The sequence below is a fragment of the Mastigoproctus giganteus genome, chromosome 9 (assembly GCF_048544385.1).
Source record: "Mastigoproctus giganteus isolate SK-2022 chromosome 9, ASM4854438v1, whole genome shotgun sequence".
NCBI classification, from domain to species: domain Eukaryota; kingdom Metazoa; phylum Arthropoda; class Arachnida; order Uropygi; family Thelyphonidae; genus Mastigoproctus; species Mastigoproctus giganteus.
Window position 1 is genome coordinate 32,979,473 of NC_143583.1, and position 27,542 is coordinate 33,007,014.

Consider the following 27,542-nt stretch of genomic DNA (forward strand, 5'->3'; position numbering starts at 1 on the left):
CTTACCAAGAAAGGCTTAATTTCTGCAAATTGCAGTGCCTGGAGAGTAGGCACGTGCGAGATGATCTGGTTGAAGTGTATAGTGCCTTGAATGGGTTGAGCAAGCTGAATGCTGAAGTGATTCTTTCTCTTGCTCAGATTAAGAACCTGAGGGGGTAGATTCAAATTGAGGAAAGACGGTTGTAGAATAGATGTGTGGAAATTTGCTTTTAGCCAGCGAATGGTTGATGGGTGGAACAGACTTCCATCTTTTGTTGTGGAAGTTGGTAGCCTAAATAAATTTAAGGTTGAGCTGGACAGGCAATTGTTGCGAATGGAGGGGTGAAATTGGATGGTTTTTTTTGGCTAATGCTGCAATAGCGTTCTTTCTTGCTTTGTGTGCCTCTGCTAATTTGCTAATGCCATCGAGTCAGTGTTAGGTGGATTGGAGAACTGCTAGATGGGGGGTGATTCACAGACTAAAAGATTAAAGGTACCCGTAGGCAGAGGCAAAAGTGATTCTTGCACTGCTTCTTTTGTAATGAGCAGCAGCAGCAGCCTAGAGAGAAAGTTGCTTGGGACTTCATCGGCTGCTGGAAGTCACTGTGGAACAAGTAAATAAGAAACTAAGAGTACGAACAAGTGCATGTATGCTTCCGTGTACACTAATGCTAGAAGTATAGTAAATAAAATTAATGAATTTGAAGTGCAAGACATCAAAGGCAGATGTTGTTGGGATATCAGAGACATGGTGTTACACAGACATAAGCAGTGAAGAATTGGAGTTTGGGTAGTACAATGTGTACGAATGGAGAAGGGGTTAATCTGTTAGTTAAGAAACACGTAAAATCTAAGGAAGTGCATCCAGTTGACATGGGTGGACAGTGTAATGTTGAGTCTCTTTGGTGTGACATAACACTGGAAAGGGGAAAATGAGAGAGGAGGAGTCATTATAGGCCTAATGACTCTGATGAGTACAATGAACAGTTGTGCAGAGAAATAGAATGGACCAGTAAATCAGATGAGATTTTAACTTTACAGATATTGACTGGAACTTGTGGGTTGGTTACTCATAAGATAGCAAGACTTTTGTTAACTACCCTAACACAGCCCATGTATTTACTTGTTCCACAATGATTCTCAGCAGGCTCTAAAATCCCCAGCAATTTGCTCTCTAGGCTGCTGCTCATTCCAATAGAAGCAGTGCAAAAATCACTTTCACATCTGCCAGTGGCTACTGTTAATCTATTAGTCCATGTATCCCCCCCCCTAAGCAAGCAGTTTTCTGCCCCACCTAACACTATCTCAATAGTATTAGCATTATGTAATTTACTCTCACTTCTAGATGCCCTCTGTAACATTTATGTTGGAACTTTTGCATGACCTATAGAGGAGCTCATATCTATTTAATTGTTTCTATTTGTATGTGGCTTTTGACCTGTGGTTTGGTTTGCCCTCTCCTTGTCCAGAGTACCATTATTTTTAAAGCCTTTGAAACTTTATGATTTATTGTGAGTAGCATTAGGATTAGTAGAGGCATATGATGTAAGAAAGCAAGCTTATACAGCATCAGCCAAAAAAAAAAAAAAAACCCTTTTCACTCCAGATGTTTGTCTAGTTCTGCCGTGAATTTATTTAAGCTGTCAAATTCTACAATGACAGATGGAAGTTTGTTCCAGTAGGCAGGTTCCAGTGCAGTACTGACTTATTTATTTATTTATTTTATTTCAGTAGTACTATAAATGCTTGCAAGACTTTGCGTGGATGCATAGCAGATCATACTGGCAAATGTTCATTGTTCAACAGCTAATTTTAATGGAAGATGTCCCAACTAGTTTTACCAGATTTAACATCTGGATTTTGAAAATTATTGATAATATTTTATTCTGATCCATGGCCATCTTTAAATCATGTGCAATTTGCTATTTGCTCACTGCACTTAGATTTGTCAAATAGTCAGTCACAAGTAAATAGTCAGATACCTTGAAACAACCATTGGAACAGCAAGTTTCAAAGCACAATTTTAAGCTTTTATAACATCTGGTTACTTACTTTATCAGGTTACTTACTTCCATCCTTCCAACATAATGTACAAATCACACGTCACTCTGTTTGATTTCAATCAAATCACACACCAGGTTCAAAGCTGCCTTGAACCTGAAAAATGATGTATCCTCATCTGCCTGCACTGCATACCAACTGCAGCACAGGCAGATGCGATCTGTTAGCTTCTCATTATTTACATTGCCCAGTGCATGATAAATATTTGTATGGACTGTGGTATTAATTATATTATTAAATATAATTATTGTCATTTTACGATGGAAATCATCATTATTAATCATGATTTATAAAATTTAATATAGGAAAATTTATAAACAAAAAAAAATCACTAAAAGTTACTACTTGGGATTTATAGTATAAATGCCTAAAATTTTATTCTTTATGAAAATCTAGCCATTGTCTGTCATAATCAGAACAGTTACTATGTCCTAAAACAATAAATTTTCCACATTTTTCTGACTTGAAATTCAGAATTTAAATTGGAAAAATGTGGAAAATTTATTGATAGATTCTTTTTATGGGTCCATTCTTTTTTTTTTTGCTTTTTTTTTTTTTTATGAGAATGAACCCCTAAGAATGGATCCACAACTTATGGATCTATTTTTCTATGTTGCAAAAGTGAAAAGCAGTAATATTTTTTGGAGTAACTTGTACTCCAAAAAATCTGGATATTTAGTTATTTATCTGGATATTTAGAGAATCTGGATATTTAGTTATTTATCTTTTCAAATAGTTTATTTTTTATTCATTTGGTATGTTGCTCTAAATAGGTAATATCTTGTATTTTTTCTAATTCTGAAGTCACTTCAAAAACAAATCATTTCAAAAATAAATTTTCTTCTTTCTGTGTTTTTTTTTATTCTTACAAAGTTTAATTCATTAAATTGATTTTGCCTAATAAATAAGCTTCCACTTATATTTTATTGGTTCATTCTTCATTTGTAGCAAGAGTGAAAAATTACAACTTTTTTTAATTAAAAAAATTATTAAAATTATAATTAAAAAATGTAGTACAAAGTACAATAATTTTAAATTATTGTACAAATTATATTAAATTTTTATTGATTTTATTTTTATTTTTATTTTTTTGGAAAGAGTAAGTTCATTTCCCCTTTACTTGGTATATCTTGTCATTTTTCTAATATCTAATACTTGTCATTTTTCTGTATTCTGAAGTCACTTTTAAAGTGGATGTTTTTCATACGTTTTTTTTTTATTATTTTGGTGTATTCTGTATTCTTATGAGTTTAATTCAGTAAAATGGATTTTACAAACATACAATCATGCCTAGATAAATGATAAGCCATTATAAGGAATAGGACTTTAAATTTTTGATTCTATTGGCAAAGACAAATAGCCTTTTTTTTTTTTTTTTTTTTTAACAATAGAATTTTATCTCAGTTTGTGAAGCTGTCATGAATGCCATTATAAACTTTATCTTTACTATATTCCATTTCCATTTTCCATGGTGTCTATCATACAGTCCATGAACTGGCCCCAACCTGCAAACTTTGCAGGTTGGGGCCAATTCATGGACTGCATTTTATTTAAGAATTCAATTGATCAAAGTCATTTGTTTCTCTTAATGTGAGCATTGAAAGGCATAACTAAATCACACAGTTAATTAAATAGAATAAGTGAAACACTTCAATGCATGTAAGTAACAAATGTTAATTAAATTAAGAGATCTAAGCAATAACAATAGAAAGTTTAAATGATGTTATATATAAGCTCATGTTACTAGTTTTTTTTTTTAACTCTTTGACCAAAGTAAGTAAACTGAGAAAATTGACAAGCTACTGACTTACATGTTACTTACATGTAAGTTATAACAAAAGTTTTTTGTTACATTGTAACAGGAGAGTGTGATGGTACCCACTCTGCTCTTTGTTACAACTTCATTAGCACAGTCATAACACTAGTAACCCCTGGATACTGCAGAACTGCAGACTTCAGGAGTTAGGATAAGAGCTAGACTGAATCAGAGAAACACCTAGAGAACAGCAATTATCTCAATAAATTCTTCCACAAAATTATTACCCACACTATAGAGAAAGTCGATATTTCCCATCTTCATGGGTTAGAGAATAGAAGAAACTGTCTTTCACCTTTTCCTGGGTGAAATGGAGGAAGGGGTAATATTGCATTCCACTCTATAAATGAAAACTGCATGTTACACTTCAGAAACCAACACATTCTAGTCATGGACTGCGACTAGAGGAGAGAATCTGAGGAACCCTGAGCCAATCAGCACAGTCCAAAGAGCAATATTAATAGAAATGGAGAGAGAGAGGTAACAACTCCACGTTTGCTTTTCTTATTCCCCAATTTTCAAATGCCCAGGCTTTAAACATATACAGATGGTCACTGCAACAAGCACCCTTGGGAAGAAAGAGGTGGGTTCCACTCAGTTTGTCCACACATCCATCACAACTGAGAATTTCAGAATATCTGTAGAGGTCACCTGTCAACTAATGGATAAACCCATAACAGCATCTCCCTTCAGGGAGAGGCTGTTGTGGGTTTGTCCATTAGTATCAATCAGCATATATTAAGCAGAGATCCATTAGTATCAATCAGCAGACAGGTGTCCATTAGTGTAAATCAACAGACCACACCCTCAAGAACATTCAACCCAAACAAAGGATGCAGTCTGGATTTCCACCATCAAGGTTGTAACAAAAGTGAAGTAACAAAAGGCAGATTTCTTTTTTTTTCTTTTTTTTTTTTTAGTTTTCCCAATCAGTGTTTTTTCAGTTTTTCCAGTTTACTTACCTCAGTTGAAGATCTCAAAAATAGTGATACTGATCCAAACTGTCAGTGTCTAAATTTTTCTTGTTATTTTTTTTTTATTTCTAAATTTAATAAATATTTGTTATTTATATATGCAATAAAGAATGTGTATCTTTTATTCTAACCTGATATTCACTTTGAATGTGACATCTGTCTGTTTCAAAAAAAATCATTGCCTTTCTTTAATCAAATTACTTACTGATATTTTCATGTCAATTTGTTAATATAAGACTGTTTGAAAATCCATTTACAACTGATGATGAAAAATCTACTCCTGCCTTCTAACTTGAACTGAGAAAAAATGCTGTAAAGACTGCAGGGACTGTGATAGTAAGCTGCTAGATTTTTACTATACTTCTCTGTCTGATCTTTCTTGAATGAGAAAACATGCAATGAGAATGGTCCCACTATTTTCATTTATGTATATATGCTTGTAAACAAATGTTTTTGAAAATCAAAATTAGATATTGATAGATGTTTACCTTCATTTAGTACTTAAAAGTGGTGTCACAAAATTTGAAAATGTTAAACTTACAAATTTTAAACTTTCAGTAAATAAACAGTCACAAATTTCTCATTAATGCAAGTCATAGGTCTGTTAAAAAAAAAGTAATCATATTTTTGTATACTTACTTACATATAATTATTACAGAACTATAATATCATCACTCTGTAAATGTAAACACTAAAGTATTGGTGTATGTATAATGCCTGTACAGTCTCTAAGGCTCTTATCTTGACTAGTGATCCATCATTCTGAAAAAGGTTGGACACTTGTGGACTAAAAACTGATTGAAGCCCTGTATTTCATAATACAGTGAAACTTCATAAATCCAGCACTTTTTTGAAAATTTTCCAAAAATCTAAAATTTACTCCACGAGTCTCTTGCTTCATTGAGCTTTATGTATGACCACAGGAAATTTTCCCTGGTTCCCCAGAAAACAGTGCAGTTTTTTTTTTTTTGTTAGATTTAAATCTTATAGAAAATCATTTCACTACCTTTTTTGTATGTGTGATTCTTGATTGTGCACTTGTTATTTCTAGCAAGTTCCTTGCACTTCACATTCTGTGCCTTAAGTGTTTTTTTTTGTTTTTTTTTTATGTGAAGAGTGAGTAATGCTAGCTGTCATTTGAAATGAGAAACAACCAACGAGTGATGATCATAATGGCATGTCTTCATTGAACATTGAGAAATACACTGCTTCAGGAAATTGCTGAAAATTTCTCAATATTGTATTTGATTTGCAAATGTACCTATGGCAATTTGTTTATTGTGTATATGTGTATGTGTGAAAATATATATATATATATATATATATATATATATATATATATATATATATATATATATATATATATACATATATATATTTATATATGTATATATATGTATATATATATATTTTTTTTTTAATGAATAAAATGTGGTGCTTAAGAAAGATTCCCAAAGTGGTTAAGATTTGGGCATTTTACATAGCAGAGCCATCCAGTGTTAAGATTAAAAAATCTAGCAAATGCTAAATCACAGTATTGCCAGATTTGTGAATTGCCACATTATCTTATTTCAGTAATAGATAATAAGTCTGTTAAATTCTGTTATATTCAGCGTATGATATGTAAAGACCACATGTTAGTACATTGTATTTCTACCAGAATTATAATATTACACATAAGTTATCAGCCCTGTCTGCTCGTGATTTCATTGCATTATATGAATAATAGTCTGTTTACAGCTAAGCTGGCTAAGAGGGGAGGATTATTTGTAAAGCATAAAAATCATAAAAATTACAGGACCTAGTGGTAGCATATAACATTACAATTCTAATAGCATTTTTTAAAACATTTCTGCTGTTACTTAATGTTCCTTCGATAGTTGAATCAAAGTAAATGCAGTTCAGATACCAGTTTGAGAAAGGAAGGATAAAGGAGAAACTACTAGTAGTTGATCAGTTGAGGTATTGAAATTTGATTATAATTATCAGGAAGGCTGTGACTAAGCTATCAACTTCCACAACAACAAATGGAAGTCTGTTCCAGCAATCAACTACCTGCTGGCTAAAGGCAAACTTCCGCACATCTATTCTACAACTGTCTTTCCTCAGTTTGAATCTATGCCCCCTCGGGTTCTTAATCTGAGCAAGTGGAAGTATCCCATCAGCATTGAGCCTGCGCAAACCATTCAAGGCCTTGTACACCTCAATCAGATGATTTTGCAGGTGTTTAGTCTCCAGATGTTGCAACTTACAGAATTTAAGCCTCTCACCAATCTTGTTTATACAAAGGTATAATGCCTTATATAAAGGTTAAGTGCCTTATACTGCCTTATACAAAGGTATAATCACCTCCTTGTCTCTGCTAGCAAAATTCCTATGTATCATTGACAAAACTCCATGACCTGCTAAAAGAACTTCATATCTGACTGCACAATTACTCCCCCCCCAGATCTTTTTCATACTACCTGAGTGTAGTACCACACTCAGGTAGTATGAAACTCTTGAGTTTCATGAAACTTTTCTCTTGAGTTACTGCTGTCAATATGCAGTACATTGCATTTGTCAATATTAAACTTCAGTTGCCACTTCTCAGCCCATCTACCTAACTTTTCTAAATCCTGTTGCAGTAGCATACTGTCTTTACTATTATTAACAACCCTGCCAACCTTTGTATCATCTTCAAACTTGAACATTAAGCTTGATATACCTTTATTGATAACATTAATAAATACACAAAACAACAATGGACCCAGCACTGAACCCTGGGGGACTCCACTAATAACATTAGTCCATGTAGAGTAGCATCCATTTATTACCACTCTCTGCCATCTCCCACTCAACCATCCTTTTATTCATTGCAACAGCTTGCCCTTAATGCCATACTGCTCCAATTTGTATAGCAGGGTGCCTCCGTAGCCAGGTGGGCAGGAGCAGCAGTGTGTAGCACACGCGTCTTGATTAGACCGGGGTTCGAGCATGTCACCACCAAATACGGAGGATGCGGAAAGGTCAGGGAATGACCACCGCATATCCCCGGAGCAATATGGCCTTAGTTGCTAATGCTCCTAAAAACCAAATAACAACAACAACTAGTACAGCAGTCTTTCATGTGCAACAGTATCAAAAATATTCCTGAGATCCCAGTATATGATATCAAAATTATTTTTTGCATCCAGTTCCTTTCTGAACAAATTGTAGTATCCAATCAAATTGGTCAGACAAGACTTCCCCTTAACAAACCCCATTCTGTCTCTGAACTATTACTGCAGTTTTGTCTAGGTGATCCTGCATCACTTCTTTAACCAGTGACTCCATTATTGTCCCTGGAACAGAAGTTAAACTAACAGATCTATAATTATTTGTGTCACCTTTCAAATCCCCCCCCCTTTGTGAATTGGGGATACATTTGCACATCTCCAGTTCATGGGGACCTCCCCTGAATGTAAGGATGCTCTTATAATTATGACTAAGGGTTTACTTACTTCCACCGCTGCCTCCCTCAATATAACTGGATAGATTCCATCTGCCCCAGGTGCCTTTTTTATGTTTAACTTCAACAATTTCTCCTCCACTTTGCTCTCCATTATTACAAAATCATTTACTCTCTGTCAGAATTTAGTAAACTTCTGTCCTTCCCTTCCTTACAGAATTCCTCATGTGTGAATGTAGATGCAAACTACTCATTCAGTTTTTCAGCTATTTGAGCAGGTTCATCAACAGTCCAACCACCAACATTAAGTGGACCAATCTGATTCATCCCTTTCCTTCTAGAGTAAAGAACTCTTTGCTGTTTTTCTTTGCATCTTTTGCCAAAGATTTCTTGTAATCTGCCTTCACCCACCTAACCTCCTTTTGAATTAATTACAGAGTAGCTTATAACTGCCATAGATTTCTGTGTCGCTTGATAATTTATATGCATTCCATGCATTTTTCTTTTCTGCCAGGAGCCTCATTAATTCATCCAACATCCATTTAGGTCTGAACCTTGAACAGTATTTCTTAGTTGGTATGAAAAGCTTAGTAGCCTCCTCAGTAGTGTAGGAATGCCTTGGCATTGGGGCAGATGCCAAGGGCACCGGTATCAGAAGGGCACCACTGACAGGCCACATCAGTTCCATGCCAAGCTGTTTCGACGCCCAAGGCTAGATGACAAAATGGCACCCCTAGATGATGTCACATCAGAATGCGAGCAGGGGGCGGGGTGAAATTAAATTTTCACCAAATGGCGTGTTTTCAGAGGGTGAATCAAGCCTATATGCATCCTTAAATCTGAGTACATACTGCATATCAGCAAAGATCTATTTGCTGCCAGAACGTAATTTTGAAGGAACCAATCAGGCAACTGCTTCATCAGTGCATGCAAGAATGCACAACAGTTTGTAATGCTCACATTGTGTACTTTCTATGATACTGAATAAGTTAGAAGTTATAAATAATGTGTGTATAGTGTTTTTGTGCTTGCTATATAAAGAGGTAATCGTGAATATTGTGATTTATAATTTAAATAAAACCTTCTTCGATGGCAAAAACCCCCAATTAAATTGCCATCAATTAAAGTGCAAAGTAGGACAAAACCCCCTTATTTAAAGTAAAACATGACAAAAGCCGACATTTTTTCTGTTTTCGGTCTTTAACACCATTATAAAATTTAGAGGGATCTTTAGAAATAGAAAAAAAAAAATAAACTAAAATTTTAGTAATTTTAATAATGATGTAATCCTGAAAAATATAATCTTTGCCTGTGTTGGTTCACTCTACTTGATCATTTTTTTGCCTACCTGAATAATTCTCCAAAAGTTACCCGATGTATTCAGGTCGCCAGGTGCTTCCGTAACCAGGTGGGCAGGAGCAGCAGTGCGTAGCACACGCTTCTTGATTAAACGGGGGTTCGAGCCCGTGACCACCAAATACAGAGGATGTGGAAAGGTCAGAGAATAACCACCACATATCCCCGGAGCAATGTGGCCTTAGTTGCTAATGCTCCTAAAAAACCAAATAACAACAAACAACTCAGGTCACCATTTAGTGATCATGTGGCCTCACTTTGTATCTTAGCAGCCTGCCAGGGGTTAAATCAGAATTAACCTCAAGTCATTGCTGGGGAGGGCAAGCCAGGTGTGTATATAAGGCTACTAGATTTAGCCTGAGGCGTCAGTTCCACTTCAGCTACATAGTGTTAATGGATTTTGGTGTTCGTAGGCCCTAGGCACTTATATTCCGAAATGTGCTAAAAGGGAGGGGTAATTATTTGTATCTGGCACAAATAATATTCCATTTTGCAGCTCCGATAGATTTAAGGACTGGAAACATGTAAATCCAAACATTCTATTTCATGAGAATTCGTTACAACACATAACCAATTTCACAAAATGGGAATTGGTAGAAAAGGGTCTTCAAAAATGTGGACTAATTGATGACGTTGCACAAGCAGCACTAAGAAGCGAAATTTCAAAATGGCACCATATACTAAAAATAATATTAAAATGTATATTGTTCTGTGCTGAAAATAATTTGACATTTCGTGACAAGTTCGTTAAACAGAGGTCTGATTGCAATTATTATTATTTATTATGATTTTACCAATTATTGAAAAAAGGCATATAGGATGCCTTTTTTCATGCCTTTTTTAAAAATGGGAAGTCTTCACCATTGGTAAGATCATCAGTTATCCCACTGTATAGAATTTAAAAACTGCCTGAGACCACAGTAGTCACTTTTACGAAAGCAAAAACCCTTCCCTTTACCCATAATGGTAGTTACATCTTTAAGTAAATCCTACATCAGTCGACTGTGATCACTGTCACCTAGTGGTACCTTTATCTGCAAGTTCCTAATGCAAGAGTCATCACTGCTGATAATCAGGTCAAGACTATTACCCCCTCTGGTTGCCCCTCAAACATGTTGCTGCAGAAAACAATCCTCCAATAAATCCGCAAAAGTCTTTCTAGCATGCGAGTGACCAAATCACAAGTTCCAGTCAATATCTGGAAAGTTAAAATCCCCCATTACAAGACATTCTGATTTACTGGCCCATTCTATTTCTCTGCACAACTGTTCATTGTATTCATCAGAGTCATTAGGCCTATAACATACTCCTACTCTCATTTTCCTTTTCCCAGTGTTTATGTCACACCAAACTGACCAACATTGCACTGTCCACCCATGTCAACTGGGTGCACTTCCTTAGATTTTATGTGTTTCTTAACTAACAGCATAAACTCTCCTCCCTTCCTAACCTGTCTATCCTTTCTGTACAGGTGCCTCCGTAGCAGGTGGGCAGGAGCAGCAGTGCATAACACACGCTTCTTGATTAGACCGGGGTTCGAGCCCATGAGCCACCAAATACGGAGGATGCGGAAAGGTCAGGGAATGACCACCGTATATCCCCAGAGCAATATGGCCTTAGTTGCGAATGCTCCTAAAAACCAAACAACAATAACAACAACAACTTTCCGTACACATTGTACTTCCCAAGTTCCAATTCTGCACTGCTTATATCTGTGTGACATCATGTCTCTGATATCCCAACAATATCTGCCTTTGATGCCTTGATCAGCACTTCAAATTCATCAAATTTATTTATTTATTATACTTTTAGCATTGGTATACATGCAAGATATGTGCACCTGTTCTTACTCTTAGTTACTCTAACACAGCCCATGTATTTACTTGTTCCATGATGACTCCCAGTAGCTCTTGAAATCCCCAGAAACTTGCTCTCTAGGCTGCTGCTCATTACAATAGAAGCAGTGAAAGAATCACTTTTGCCTCTGCCTGCTGATACTGTTTATCTTTTAGTCTGTGAATCCTCCCCCAAGCTAGCAGTTTTCTGACCCACCTAACACTGCCTCGATAGCATCAGCAAATATTCTTGCGCTCTTTCTATTTAAGTGTATCCTGTAGAAGAAGTCCCTCCTGTTAGCAAGCACAGACCATTCTGAAAAAAATTCTATCCCATGAGCCTTGCATAATCTCTCCAGGGCTGAATTGATTAACAAGGCTCTCATCATGTACTCCCTCGTATCATGTCTGGGCAGAGTTGCAGACACTTTCAAATTCAGTAGCTTGCGACTTTTTTTCAACATTGATCTGTACTTGTTAATTAAATCTTGAGATCCCTTACTCTTAAGGTCAGTCATGCTTTGAAACAAAACTTTGTCTTCGTAGTTATTTCCATGAAGTGAAAGTGATTTATCCACATAATTACAGCATGATAATAAAATTGATTTATTTTTAGCATTACATTACAAAAGATTTACGAATTCTTTATCACATGCAATGATACTCCACACAAGAAAAAAAGAACAAAATATAACTGTAATACAATATATAACTGCTTAAATACATTACAACAAGGTACTGATATCATACCAACTAAAGGTTGGTTGGTTTTTAGGAGTTTTATGGCACATCAGCATCTGAGACTATTGTGCACCACACCAACTAAAGCCAACTGTCACTGTGTGTTAACACAAATATTTAGTTTATAGAAACTGCACATGTAAAATAATTATAACTGGGGTCTGAACTAGTCTCACTCAAATATCTTCAATATTTCTACCATTATTTCCATTTATTGCATGATTATTAAATTTTATAATTTAAATGCTTCTTTTATTTTTCATTTGGTAAAATCCCATTCATTCCCCTTGATAGCAAAATTAATTTTATTAAAAGGCTTTTTATAGATTATACAAGTTCTGTAGTTTCAGAAGTTTATTCTTATCTTTTTCAATACGTTTTAGGTGTTCTCTATTATCATGTGTTTATAATTTCCCCATTTATCAGGTGTTTTAGTGTTTCCCTTATGTGATTTATGGCTGGGAAGCTAAGGATTATCCAAACTAACAAACTTTTACCAAATAAAATATTCGTAGATTCACTAATATTATGTTAGAGGCTGGATATTTTATTTTTGAAAGCAAAATTTATATACTATACAACAATTTTGCATAGACAATGGGCAATTTAGCATAGGAAATCTTCTTTATCCCCTCATGGGGGACCTTTTCATGGAGACCCAGGGTCAGATTTCCTATTAGGCACCATAGGCACAATGCCTAGGGCCTACAAAGGAAGGGAAAAATTAATAAACATAGCTCACTCTATTCACTGTGACTAGGGAAAAATGAGCTGAGAAAATGTGCACAATTGACTCTAGGAGCTTCAATTCAATATGCATTCACTATATAGTGACTGTTCTCAAAACTAGAAGAATCAAAGTGATGATCGCCCCTTCAATTGAGGTGATTTATCATTTATTATAGTTGAAACTTGAGTCACGTTAATTGATGTGATTCACAGTCAAAGCGTTAAAATAAAAGAAACATTTTAACCCCCTCCCTTTAGCACATTTCGGAATAAAAGTGCCTAGGGCCTACAAATACTGTGAAAACCTTTGAAAAAATGCCATTTTCTTCAAAACTCTTCAAATCCTTTTTCCCTCAAACCATTTTCTTCAAACTGCCATTATGAGTTCACTATGTTCATGATATTTTTTTGACATGGGAACATAGGGAAACTAAACTGACTAAATTTTTTATATTTATGAAGAAGAGACAAAAATTAGTTATAAATTGGAATTAGAGTGGAAAACAAGCTGCCATTTTTAGCATTAATAGTGAAAATTGATGCAAGGAAGCAAGCTTATGCAGCATCAGCCAAAAAAAAAAAAAAAAGACACCTATTCATTCCTCCAATAGTTTGTCTAGTTCTTATTTGAATTTATTTAAACTATCAAACTCTACAACAACAGTTGGAAGCTCATTCCAGCAATTAACCATCCACTGGCTAAAGGCACATCTATTCTGCAACCACCCTTCTTCAATTTGAATTTGTGACCCCTTGTGTGTAGTCTAAGCAAGAGGAAGAATTCCTTCAGCATTGAGCTTGCTCAATCCATTCAAAGCCTTAAACACCTCAATCAGATCATCTTGCAGGTGCCTAGTCTCCAGACACTGCAATTTGCAGAACTGAAGCCTTTCTTGGTATGAGCACCCCTTTGTTCTTTTTAGATGTGATAGTCATCAAACTAATAATGGTCTTTATGTATATATACAGATAAAAGAGCTGGAATAAATACAAAATACCATGATGAACAATGGATTCAAACCTAAAAACATTAACAGTACAATTCAACGTTACTTTACTGAAAAGAAACAAATACAAAATAATAAAAATCTTAATTTCAGAAAAACAGTCATCTTATATATATATATATATATATATATATGCAAAAATGAAACAAAAAGCATTTGTAAAAAATATGGGGGTGGAGGTTATTTTAAAACTAATGAATGGCATGGGGAACTATCTCAAAAACAGATTATTTTGTCAGAAGACACTTTATTAACAATGTACTATTATGCAAAGTTATATGATGCAAGAAACAAAGCTCATACAGTGTCGGCCTGAATAAATTAATTTGTTTAAACCTTTAGATACCAGTTTAATCTCACTACCTAATTCTTTTAAATTTATCTGTTGCCTTTTTCATTCTCCCATCTTCATGCTCCACTAATCACTCTGAACTCTTTGACTTTCTTTTAAACTCAAATTTCTCCTTGCTGATTTTAATGCTCAAAACTCCAAAATAGATAGAAGAATGAATCCTGAACATGCCAAGAAATTTTGAAGTCTCGGTAGTATTAGGTGGTTATAAAATAACTTTTCCTATTCAGGAGACCCTAGTGTCAAAATGGTTAGAGTTAGCACTGTGAAAATCTGTGGGTATGTCATTTAGGGTATGGGGAAGTGATTTGTAGAAGAAAAAAAATTAGTTCAAATTTCCGCCATCAAGGGAAAAACGGTGCTGCACACATGTAAAAGTTGTCATTTGCTTCAAGATATGCTTCTTACACAAACGACATCCTATTAGATAAAAGTAGAAAGGCCAGTGCCACCATCAATAACTATTATGGCTCTTACAAAAAAGGAACATGCTCTTTTATTAAAACTGTTCTACCAGAATAATAGTAATGCTAATGCAACACTACATGAATATCAGAAACTTCAAGGTTTGCATAAAGGACCTTTGACATCAGTGGGGCTTCGAAAACTAATAAAGAAATTTGAAGCGACCGGGAAGTTGGGTGTAATTCCAGGCAGGGGACAACCATGTATTGGAATGGAGGTAGTAGATGAAGTGGCAGTTGCAATGGTCAGAATGCAAAACACTACCAGTCAGTGGTGCCAGAGGTATGTCAATACTTGAACCTTCCTTGGTCTACTGTACGTAAAGTGCTTCAGATAATTTTATGCTGGTTCCCATACAAGATTCACATAGTGCAAGAACTAAAGTCTTGTGATCAGTAACAATGAATAGACTTTGTTCTAAATTTCTGGCTCATATGGAACTTGACGATACATGGGATCGAATGATCTTGTAGTCTGATGAGGCATATTTCACTCTTCGTGGGGCTGTAAATGCACAAAACTGCCAAAACTTCTCGAACTTCTCGTCTATCTGCTGTGCATGAAAGACCACTACAAAGTCCATATGTCACAGTATGGTGTGGATTCACAGCGAAGTTTACAATCAGACCATTTTTCTTTGAAGAGTCTACACTTCATGCCACCCCCGTAACTAGTGCTTGGTAACTAGTGCCTAGTACTGCGCTCTTCTAACAGATCACATTATTCCCACTCTGCAAGAAAAGCAATGCTTGGAGACTGCAGTGTTCGTGCAAGATGGTGCCCCTCACCACTTTGGTCAACAAGTGAAGGAACTGCTCCATTCAACATTTGGAAATCATTTCTAGAGACTTTCTGCAGTTCTGGCCAGCCCGATCAGCAGGTCTCAATCCCTGTGATTTCTGGCTATGGGGATACCTGAAAGACAGAGTTTATCGTGGCGACATACAGACACGTGTCGATTTGAAAGCAAGCATTAAACAGCATGTAGCCAACATCCCCAATGAGATGCTATGCAAAACTGTGTCATACACAGTCCTCCATTTTCAGAATGTCATCTCAAGTGAAGGAAAGCACATAGAACAATATCTGTAGATTTCTAAGTTCTGATATTAAAATCTAATCCTAAGTAAGTATTCCATCTCATGTTTACAGTGACAATTTCTCCCCTGGTGGTGGAAATTTAAACTAATTTTTTCACCATTTTTTTAAATGACATACCCACTAGGGTCTCCTGAATAGGAAACCCTAGTGGGTATGTCATTTAAAAAATGACACTAGGGTCATTTTTTAAATGACATACTGAATAATACATGAATAATCACTAGGGTCTCCTGAATAGGAGACCCTAGTCAAAATGTGAAATAACGGGTAGTTATAAAATAACTACCCGTTATTTCACAACTTGTTTTTAAATCTTGAGTTTAGAGTTAACTTTTGTTTTGTGCCTCATTTTTACATTTTCTTATTCCACTGCTATTTTCCTTCTTTATGGAAATTTGTTCCTATTTAGACCTTGGATTCAGGGAGGTCCTAACAGATTGAAGATGTACAAATGATCCCCATTTTCACAAAGGGGATCAGAGGGTGAAGTGAGAAATTACTAACCTACCTGATTTCTGTTACAAGGAAAATAATGGAGCCAGTGGTCAAATAAGTAATTCACAGTTATTTTGGCAGAAATGCAGTGATATGAGGGCATATCCAAAAGTTCCCAGACTGGCATAAACTGCAAATAGTAGAGCATTCTGCCATTGGATGCCATTACGTTCATATCTCCCAAGTCAATCTTGTGAATTTTGCTGCTAAAGCCAAATGTGTTCATCGCTACAGTTGTTTAGTACAGTGATTGCCAAATATGATTGGCAGTTTAATTTATTCTTGAAATGGCTGATTTGAAGGAACAATGCATTTGCATTAAATTTTACTTCAAACTAGGAAAGACAGCATCAGAAATGTTTGCGATGCTAAAAACAGCTTTTGAGGATAATTCCATGGGGAGAGCACAAACATCTGAGTGGTTCTTACAATTCAGATATGGCAAAACATCAGTTGAAGACTTTGAGCATTCAGGTCACACAAAAAACAACAAGGAGAAAGTTCACCAAATCATCAATGAATGCCAACAGATGATTGCAAGGGATCCATTAACAAGGGATCCATTTGCAGAGATCCATTAACATGGATCTCTGCAAAGTTTGTGCTTTGGCTGCTGACTGAGGAGCAGAAACAGGTGTGTGTGTGTGTGTGTGTGTGTGTGTGTGTGTGTGTGTGTGTGTGTGTGTGTGTGTGTGTGTGTGTGTGTGTCTATCAGAAACTGCTGGATGAGGTCAGAAATTAACAAAACTTCCTCTCAAGGGTTATAATAGGAAATGAAACATGGGTTTACTGCTGTGACTGGCACTTCTGTAGCCAGGTGGGAAGGAGCAGCAGTGCGTAGTACACGCTTCTTGATTAGACCGGGGTTTGAGCTCGTCACCACCAAATACGGAGGATGCAGAAAGGTCAGGGAATGACCACCGTATATCCCAGAGCAATACGGCCTTAGTTGCTAATGCTCCTAAAAACCAAACAATAACAACAACTGCTGTGACCCTGAAATGAAACTGCAGTCATCTCAGTGGAAATCCAAAATATCTCTATGTCCAAAGAAAGTGAAGCAAGTCAGGTATAACATCAAAAGCATTTTGGTTTTCTTTTTGACTGCAAGGGTTTGGCTCATCATGAATTTGTGCCTCACGGCCAAACAGTTAACTAGCATTATTACCTATAGGTTTTGAAGCATCCTTGGAAAAAAGTCTGCTGAAAATGAGCTGAATGATTGCAGAACAAGGACTGGTTGCTTTACCAAGACAATGCTTCCCGCACACACAGCTATTTATGTGCAGTGATTTTTGGCCAATAAAAACATGGTAATTGGCACTCACCCTCCATACTTACCTGACTTGACCCCTTGTGATTTCTTTGAATCCAAAAATGAAATCACAGCTAAAAGGGCATCGTTTCCAGGAGATCCCAGAAATTGAAAAAATCTGAAAGAATTAGCATTAGCATTAGTAGAGGCATACGATGCAAGAAAGCAAGCTTATGCAGAATGAGCCAAAAAAAAACCCTCCCATTTCACCCCTTCATTCATTCCAAATGCCTGTCCAGCTGAGCTTTAAATTTATTTAGGCTATCAACTTCCACAACAAAAGATGGAAGTCTGTTCCACCAATCAACCACCCACTGGCTAAAGGCAAATTTCTGCACATCTATTCTACAATTGTCTTATCTCAATTTGAATCTGTCCCCTCAGGTTCTTAATCTGAGCAAGAGAAAGAATCCCATTATCATTCAGCATGCTCAACCCATTCAATGCCTTATACACCTCAATCAGATTACCCCACATGTTCCTACTCTCCAGGTGCTGCGATTTGTAGAACTTAAGCCTTTCTTGGTAAGAGCACCCCTTTGTTCCCCGCACCAATCTTGTTGCCTTTCTTTGTACTCATTCTACCATCATGAGGTCTCCAGACCTGTACACAGTATTCTAGATGTAGACTGACCATTGCCTTGTGCAACGGAATAATCACCTTCCTGTCCTTACTAGCAAAATTTCTATATATCATTGACAAGACTCCATGACCTGCCCTGGAAGCCCATCTGCACTGCTTAACAAACTTCATATTTGATTGCACAATTACCCCTAGGTCTTTTTCACTTTTCACTTCCCTGAGTGTAGTACAACACAGTTAGTACATTTCTCTTGGGTTTTTGCTACCCATATGCAGTACTTTGCACTTGTCAATGTTAAACTTTAGTTGCCACTTCTCAGCCCATTTGCCCAACTTGTCTAGATCCAGTTGGAGTAGCATACTGTCTTTACTGTCATTAACAGTCCTGCCAACCTTTGTATCATCTGAAAACTTGGACGTTAATCGTGATATACCTTCATCACTATCATTGATGAATACACAAAACTACAATGGGCCCAGCACTGAACCCTCGGGAACTCCACTAATAACATTTGTCCATGAAGAGCAGTGTTCATTGATTACCATTCTCTGTCATCTCCCACTCAACCATCCTTTTATCCAATGTGACAATTTACCCTTAATGCCATACCTCTCCAATTTTACAGCAATCGTCCATGTGCAACAGTATCAAAAGCTTTCCTGAAATCCAAGTATATGATATCAAAATTATTTTTGACATTCAGTTCCTTTGTGACCACATCATAGTATTCAATCAAATTGGTTAGACAAGACCTCTCTTTAACAAACCCATGTTGCATCTTAACTATTACTGTAATCTTGTCTAGATGATCCTGCAATGCTTCTTTAACCAGTGCTCCATTATTTTCCCCAGAACACATGTTAAACTAACTGGTCTATAGTTACTTGTGTTACCTTTTGTGAACCCCCTTTGTGAATTGGTGACACATTTGTACACCCCCAGTCCATGAGGATCTCCCCTAAGTCCAAGGAAGCTCTTGTAATTATGACTAATGGTTTGCTTACTTCCTTTGCTGCCTCCTTTAATATAGTTCCTTTAATTAGTTCCTTAAATTAGTCCCAGTCTCCTTTGATTAGTTCCAGCAGTGGCAGAAATGCTGGACCCAGTATATAAACTGACAAGGGTACTACTTTGATGGGGACAACTATGATCAGTTACAAAAGCAAGCCTATATCTTTTTATCACCTTAGTCCACGAACTTTTGGATAGGCTCTCATACAGCAGTCACAGCATAGATTTCTTAAGAGAAGTCCCGTCTGGCCAATTTGATTAGCTATTGGGATGCAGTAACAAAGCAGCCGGATGCAAAAAATAATTTTGACATTATATATTTACATTTCAGAAAAGCTTTTGATACTGTGCTACACGAAAGACTGCTGTATAACTTGGAGCAATGTGTGTGTGTGTGTGTGGCAGTCAGGAACAAGTTACTGCTATGGATAAAGGGATGATTAAGTGGCAGAAGACAGAGAGTGGTTATTAATGGGCACTGCTGTTCTTGGACTAATGTTATCAGTGGAGTCCCTTGGGGCTTTGCTGGGCCCTTTAACAATTTCAATATTTATTAACAATATTGATAAAGACATATCAATTTTAATGTCTAAGTGTGCTAATGATACAAAGGTTGACAGATGCTTAATAACATAACAATAATCAGGGTATGCTACTGCAACAAGATCTAAAAAAATTAGGCAGATAGGTGGAAAAGTGGTAATCGAAGTTTAAATAAATGCAAGATGCCACATATGAATAGCAATAATACCTTAATAACATACCAACTTAATACATGCCAACTGGGTGGTGTCACACTTAAGGTAGTGGAAAATGATAAAACCTAGGGATAATTGTACAGTCTGACATGAAGGGTTCTGAGCACACAGTAGGAAGTTCATAAGGGATACTCTGTTAGTGATATGCAGAAATATTTTAGTAAAGACAAGGAAATTATTGTACCATTGTATGAAGCAATGGCTAGGTTGCATCTTGAATACTGTATACAGGTCTGCAGGCCCCATCTTATTAGCATTAGCATTAGCAGAGGCATTTGATGCAAGAAAGCAAGCTTATGCAGCATCAGCCAAAAAAAAAAATAATAAATAAATAAATAAAAATAATGATAAATAAATAAAAAATAACCACTTCCACTTCATCCCTCTGTTCGTTCGAAATACCTGTCCAGCTGAGCCTTAAACTTATTTAGGCTATCAACTTCCACGACAAGGGATGGAAGTCTATTCCACCAACCAACCACCTGCTGGCTAAAGGCAAATTTCCTCACGTCTATCCTACATCTGTCTTTTCTCAATTTGAATTTATGCCCTCTCAGGTGATTATTCTGAGCAAGAGGAAGAATCCCATCAGCATTGAGCATGCTCAAACCATTCAAGGCTTTATACACCTCTATCTGATCACCTCGCCGGTGCCTAGTCTCCAGACACTGTAATTTGCAAAACTTAAGCCTTTCTTCGTAAGAGCACCCCTTTGTTCGATTCACTAATCTTGTTGCCCTTCTCTGTACTCGTTCCAGCATCTCTACATCCTTCTTGAAATGAAGCCTCCAGACCTGTATACAGTACAGTACTCGAGGTGTGGTCTGACCATTGCCTTATACAAGGGAATAATCACCTCCTTATCCCTGCTAGAAAAATTCCTATATATCATCGACAATACACCATGAGCTACTCTTGCAGCCCGTCTACACTGCTCAGAATTACTCTTCTCCATCCTGTTGAAACAGGTTAGATTAAGGGACACAAAAAGATACTCTTACCAAGAAAGCCCTCAGTTCGGCAAATTGCTGTGTTTTAAATTGAGACACTTTCGTGGAAATCTGATTGAAGTATTTAAGGCTTTAATAGATTAAGTAAACTAAATGCTAATGATATCCTTACTCTTTCGCAGAAAATGCACACAAGAGGACATAAATTTAAATTGAAAAAGGATGGATAGATGAAAAAGGCAGAAGTGATGTGCAAAAATTTCTTTTCAGCCAGAGAGTAATTGATTGTTGGAACAAAATTATTTGTCTGGGTTTGTGGAAGTGGACAGTTTGAATAAATTTGAAGGGATTAGGCAAATTATTAGAGAGGAATTGACAGATGATGTCAGTAGTTTTTTTATTTTTATTATTTTTTTTGGCTGATACTATATAAGTTTGCTTCCTTACATCATTTGCCACTACTAATACTAACAGTACTAATTCCTAAAAAGTCTAACATATCCCACTTTTTCAGTTATCATCCTGCTGTATTTACTCAAACCTTTTGTAAATAATGGAGAAATCCATCAATCACCAACTCTTTTACTATCATGGCACTTTCCATCTGATGAATGATCATCAGTATGGACTCTTTCAGCACTGATCCACTGGTGATACATTGGCTTACATTGCTCATCTATAGACAAATTCTCTAGAAACGTTTGAAGAAACTTAAGCTCTTTACATTACTTTACTTTTGATCATGTTAGCATTAGCATTAGCATTAGTAGAGCTATACAATGCAAGAAAGCAAGCTTATGCAGCATCAGCCAAAAAAAAAAAAAAAAAAAAAACATAATGATTCTCAGCAGTGGTAGGATGGCTGCATTGGATGCAAAACAAGCTTTAATGAATGTTACATTGAACCCTGACACTGAATCAAAAATGAATCAAATAATATATATACAAATGCAGTAGTTATGACTGCAAAATAAAAATGCAAATAATGATAAGTTTTTATTTTTTTAACAAATTTTTAAATTTCTTTGATTTTTTTATTATTTTTTTAAAAAATTTGATTTTGATTTTTTTAATAATACTCCTATTATAATTTTGATTATAAAGTCAAAATAGGAAGAAACTAATACTTAAAAGCATATATGTGCATAGTTTTTCAATTTTTGCAAACTTCCAAATTCTTTGAAAAAATTCGCTATAGGTAATGTGCATGCTGGCCAGAAATCCACTTACAAATGGGTTAAACCATAATATGAGATCCCTGGTCATATTTTTATATGTGACATCATGTGGGAGGTACATAATTAACTGCTACCAATTACTGCTAGCAAACAAAAGTTTGGTACTGCAAGATTGTGCTAAGCTGACTGTGTTGTTATTGGGACCTACAATATTAAATAATGAACTAAGTGGAGGGTAAGAAACAAAATGAAGTTGGAACAATTTTATCCATAATATTTTTTACAATGTTTTCTGTAGCCATTTTTTTCTGAATTCCATGAAAAGAATAGGGATTGTGTTGCAGTAAAGAGCAACACAATCAGTGAAGGATATAAAAGGATGCTCTTAACCATAAAAGATTTTAGTTCTGTAAATATCAGTGCTTGGAAATTAGTAACCTTTGAGGAGATCTGATTAAAGTATTTGAGGCTTTAAATGAATTGAGTACACTAAAGGTGGAAGGCTTCCTTACTCTTTCTCGGATAACATGCATAAGGGGACATAGGATAGATGTGTAAAAATTCACTTCAGCCAGAGAGTGATCGATTTTTGGAACAAATTTCCATGGAAAGATGACGTGGGATAGTTTGTTGTTCTTTCTATTTTTTTTTTTTTTTTTTGACTGATACTGTATAAGCTTTCTTCCTTGCATTATTTGAAAGGAATAATGCTATATAAAATAATGCTACAAATGCTAAATACTAAAGTATTCGGCATTCACTCATGACTGAAAGCCTTGGAAGCAAAGGACAGTATACGAGAAATTTCAAATAATTTCTTTATCCTGTAGTGTATGGATCACACACATTGACCTCATACATTGCAGAACTCAGTGACATTATATTTAAATTAGTACAACCATTTTCATCAAAACTTTGTGAGGTACGAAAAAACTCAAGCAGTTAACAGTGCATCCTCCTGATGCTCATTCTACAGAAATCATTCTGCAGAAATGCATCAGTAGAAACCAAATTTCAAGGAATGTTTCATTATTCGACACAAGTAAGTAATTATAGACCTGTTAGTTTAACTTCTGTTCCTGGAAAATTAATGGAGGCACTGGTTAAAGAAGCACTGCAGGAACATCTAGACAAGACTTCAGTTATAGCTCAGACACAGCATGGTTTTGTTAAGGGGAAGTCTTGCCTGACCAATTTGATTGGATACTATGATGCAGTCACAAAAGAACTGGATGCAGGGAATAACTTTGATATTATATACTTGGATCTTAGAAAGGCTTTTGATACTGTTGCACATGGAAGACTGCTGCACAAATTGGAACAGTGTGGCATTGGAGGCAAATTGCTGCTATGGATAAAGGGTGGTTGAGTGGGAGAAGACAGAGAATGGTAATCAATGGACACTGCTCATCGTGGACTAATGTTATTAGTGGAGTCCCTCAGGGTTCAGTATTGGGTCCATTATTGTTTTCTGTATTTATAAATGATATTGATGATGGTATATCAAGCTTAATGTCCAAGTTTGCAGATGATATGAAGGTTGGCAGGATTGTCAAGGACACTACTGACACTATGCTACTGCAACAGGATCTGGAAAGGTTGAGCAGATGGGCTGAGAGGTGGCAAATGAAGTTTAACATTGACAAATGTAAAGTACTACATATGGGAAAGAGCAACGTATCAACTCTGTATGAAAATATGAAGTATGAAGTACTTCATATGAAGTACTGATATGAAGATATGAAGTTTTCTGAGCAATGCAGACAGGCTGCAAGAGTAGCTCATGGGTATTGTCGATGATATATAGGAATTTTTCTAGCAGGGATAAGGAGGTGATTATTCCCTTGTATAAGGCATTGGTCAGGCCACACCTAGAGTACTGTATACAGGTCTGGAGGCTCATTTCAAGAAGGATGTAGAGATGCTGGAACGAGTACAGAGAAGGGCAACAAGATTAGTGAATCGAACAAAGGGGTGCTCTTACGAAGAAAGGCTTAAGTTTTGCAAATTACAGTGTCTGGAGACTAGGCACCGGCGAGGTGATCTGATAGATGTGTATAAAGTCTTGAATGGTTTGAGCATGCTCAATGCTGATGGGATTCTTCCTCTTGCTCAGAATAATCACCTGAGAGGGCATAAATTCAAATTGAGAAAAGCCAGATGTAGGATAGACGTGAGGAAATTTGCCTTTAGCCAGCGGGTAGTTGGTTGGTGTAATAGACTTCCATCCCTTGTCGTGGAAGTTGATAGCCTAAATAAGTTTAAGGCCAGCTGGACAGGTATTTCGAACGAACAGAGGGGTGAAGTGGAAGTGGTTATTTTTTATTTATTATTTATTTATTTATTTTTTTTTTTTTTTGGCTGATGCTGCACATAAGCTTGCTTTCTTGCATCAAATGCCTCTACTAATGCTAATGCTAATGCTATTCATTGTTTACCTGATTTGATTACTGATCCATGGGATCAACATTAATCCCCTGGGTCACTAAATATTTTCAGACACAAAATCATGAAACTAATACCTGCTGATGAATTCTGGACATTTCATTGTCCTTTTCTAAGGCTTCCCTGCAAAACTCAGTTTCCAAACGCTCCTTATAGTTGGCAAGATTATGAAGCCAATGACCTACTGATTGGCTCACTATTACCATTGGCCTTGCATAACAACAACAGTGATAGATAGATTTTAACAACTTGCCTGTGTGTTTGTAGTGGCAAACATGTCAGTCTTAAAATTGACTTGCCCATATTTGGTAGATGTATTGCACTTTTTGAGGTATTGATTTTGTTTTGTTTAAATAAATACTCAACTACATTAGCATTATGTGATTTATCCATAAAAATGTTTTCTTCCCCTTATTATAACCATAATTTGGCTACTGTTCACTAGATGAGTCTGTTTTCATCACTTCAGTAATAGCAATGTGTGCTCTACTTTTGTTTTGTGTAAATGCATTGGGAGATTTCTTTTACTGATATTTATATGTTTGCTTTTGTCATTTGCTCATTTTCAAATAAGTAGAAAATAAAATGTTTGAGTATTTCTTATGTAGGAAAAGCTGTAACTGTTGTTTCAGTTGCTTTTATATCATTGATTTTTGTAACAAGTATTAGGTGTCTGTATAAATTTCAAACACATGAGTTCTAAACACGTGGCTCATATGACTACTGGTGGCCATCTTATTTTAAGATGGCAGGGAAAAATATCCTCAGCAGTGCACTTTCATACTTGCTCAGAATGCCTGTAAAATTTGTTTTGATTGGACTATAAACAAAGAGTTCCAAATAGATTCAGCTATAATTCCAGTGGCAGCTATCTGTTTCAAGGTGGCAATCTGAAATATAAGTACTCCAGGGAGGATGTACCTGACAGGGGTGCTTGTCTTACTCCTTTCCACAATGAGTATTACACTGGTTAGGATCAGACTGATGGTTGGCACCTGAGTTCTGAACAGGTAGTGCTTATATAAAATGATGGCCATGTTGTTTCAATGTCATGTATAAAAATTTAACTAGTCCCATTAGGATTCTCATGCTGCTTAGTCTCCCTCTCCAGTGTATGCATGATAAATTTAGTTTTGATCGGCCTGTAAACAGAAATGCGGCTTGGGTAGTGACGTAAGTAGGCTAAAAAAAGTGACAATTTTAGGATATTCTCCTGCCCACATTCTGTGATCAGCAGTTCTAACAATGGAATGTGAACAAATAATCACAATGCTTTGATGAATGCATATAGCCTTGCTCAAATATAATTATTAGTTAAAATTTTAATAGTTCCAATCACTTGACTGTCAGTTAGTACTGAATATCCAATGATTCAAGGAAGCTCATCTTTTGCCATATCTGTCGTTCAAATTTTAACAGTTGAAATCACATAACTGACAGTTAGTATATGAATGGCCAAATGATGCAAGGAAACCAGGCTTTAGTTGCGTTTTCTGTGATCATCTTTCAGCACCTATAACATTTCATTATTTTTTGTTTGTGTCATCTTGTCTCCATCCAGGAACTCTCCTGCTGGTGCACATAGAGTGAAATCCACCAGAAATATTTATGGACATAATGTGTAAAAATAAGAGCCAGCCTTCCTCCTACCTTTAATCTTACCTCAGTACCTCAACTAATCATCTTCCAGCAATGTTTTATTCTGCTCATCTTTTCTAACTAGTATATTTATCTGAAATCCATTAACTTCTGTTTGATTATCAGCAGTTAATTGACTTTAGAAGCATTTTCAAAAAATGCATAATTTTTTTCTTACTGCTGTGTATTGTATTTGTCATCTGCATTATGCCTTATCATAGTTTTATATTATAGATATGTATATAATTATAATAATAATAAACAAATATATAGGGAAGATATTAATATCACTGTATCAATTAAAACATAGAGAGAGATCAGGATATAGGTTGAAATATAATACATGTGTCATGATTATATTAACTAATAGCCAGGGTTTGTTTGTTTGTTTAGGGTTTTTATGGTGCATCAGCATCTGAGGCTATAATGCGCCAAGTCAATAATAGCCAGGGCTCAGAATGGATACACTCATTAATAAAATAAGATATTTCATTAATGAGTATTCCATTTTGTAATATTTTCCATTTCATTCCCTGCTAAGGGTATGATTTAATGGGTGATCATTTAAAAAAAAAGAAGAGAAGTACTGCACTTTGACTTTAAGCCATTAAATTGCCACATAGTGAGTAACTTGTGTTAGCATTAGAAGTTATGATGCTGCCAATAAAGGTAAGTTTTTTGCTTTTTCTTTCCTTCTTGAACAAAAATGCTTAATATGTATTTGATTAATCAGGTGCTTATTGGAATGGCTATGAGTTGTGAACTTAATTGTCTTTGTATATATATATTTTTAATCCTAGACAGGTAGGACTAGTGAAAATCAATATAAATCTTTGTTTGTGCAGAACAAGGGTTCTGAGCAATCACCACTCCTCCACCTTCCCTTGCCTTCATTCTTTGTTTCTCCTAAATAGTGTGCATTTAGTTCTAGAGGAGTGAGTATATGTCTGTCATAAAAATCATGACCATTTAAGAGTTATTTAAATACAAAATTTCATCATGTTATTTTGGATTACATCAGTCTCTCAGAACAGTCATAAAAGAAAATTTAAATATTGAACAGCCACAGTCTACCAAAAAAAAAAGATTATCATTACATATTGTAATCATTGTCAGAAAGAATCTGAAAGAAACTTAGAGCTGTTCTATGTATTTATTGTTAATGGGTATTGAAAAAAATGCAATTTTTTTTTATCTTCATTAATAAAGACCCTTTACAGTTTCATTATTTTATTGAATAGTCCTATAATTTCAGCATTAATTTTATTGAATAAGCTATAATTTGGGAACTGTGTGTGTGTCTGTGTGTATGTCCGAATATGA

General features: G+C 35.8%; 1 protein-coding gene across 1 annotated transcript in view; it reads left to right on the forward strand.

The window, feature by feature from the left end:
* The window catches only part of LOC150080136 (cell adhesion molecule Dscam1-like), a 1,047,872-nt gene that overhangs the window by 752,570 nt on the left and 267,760 nt on the right, over window positions 1-27,542 (forward strand).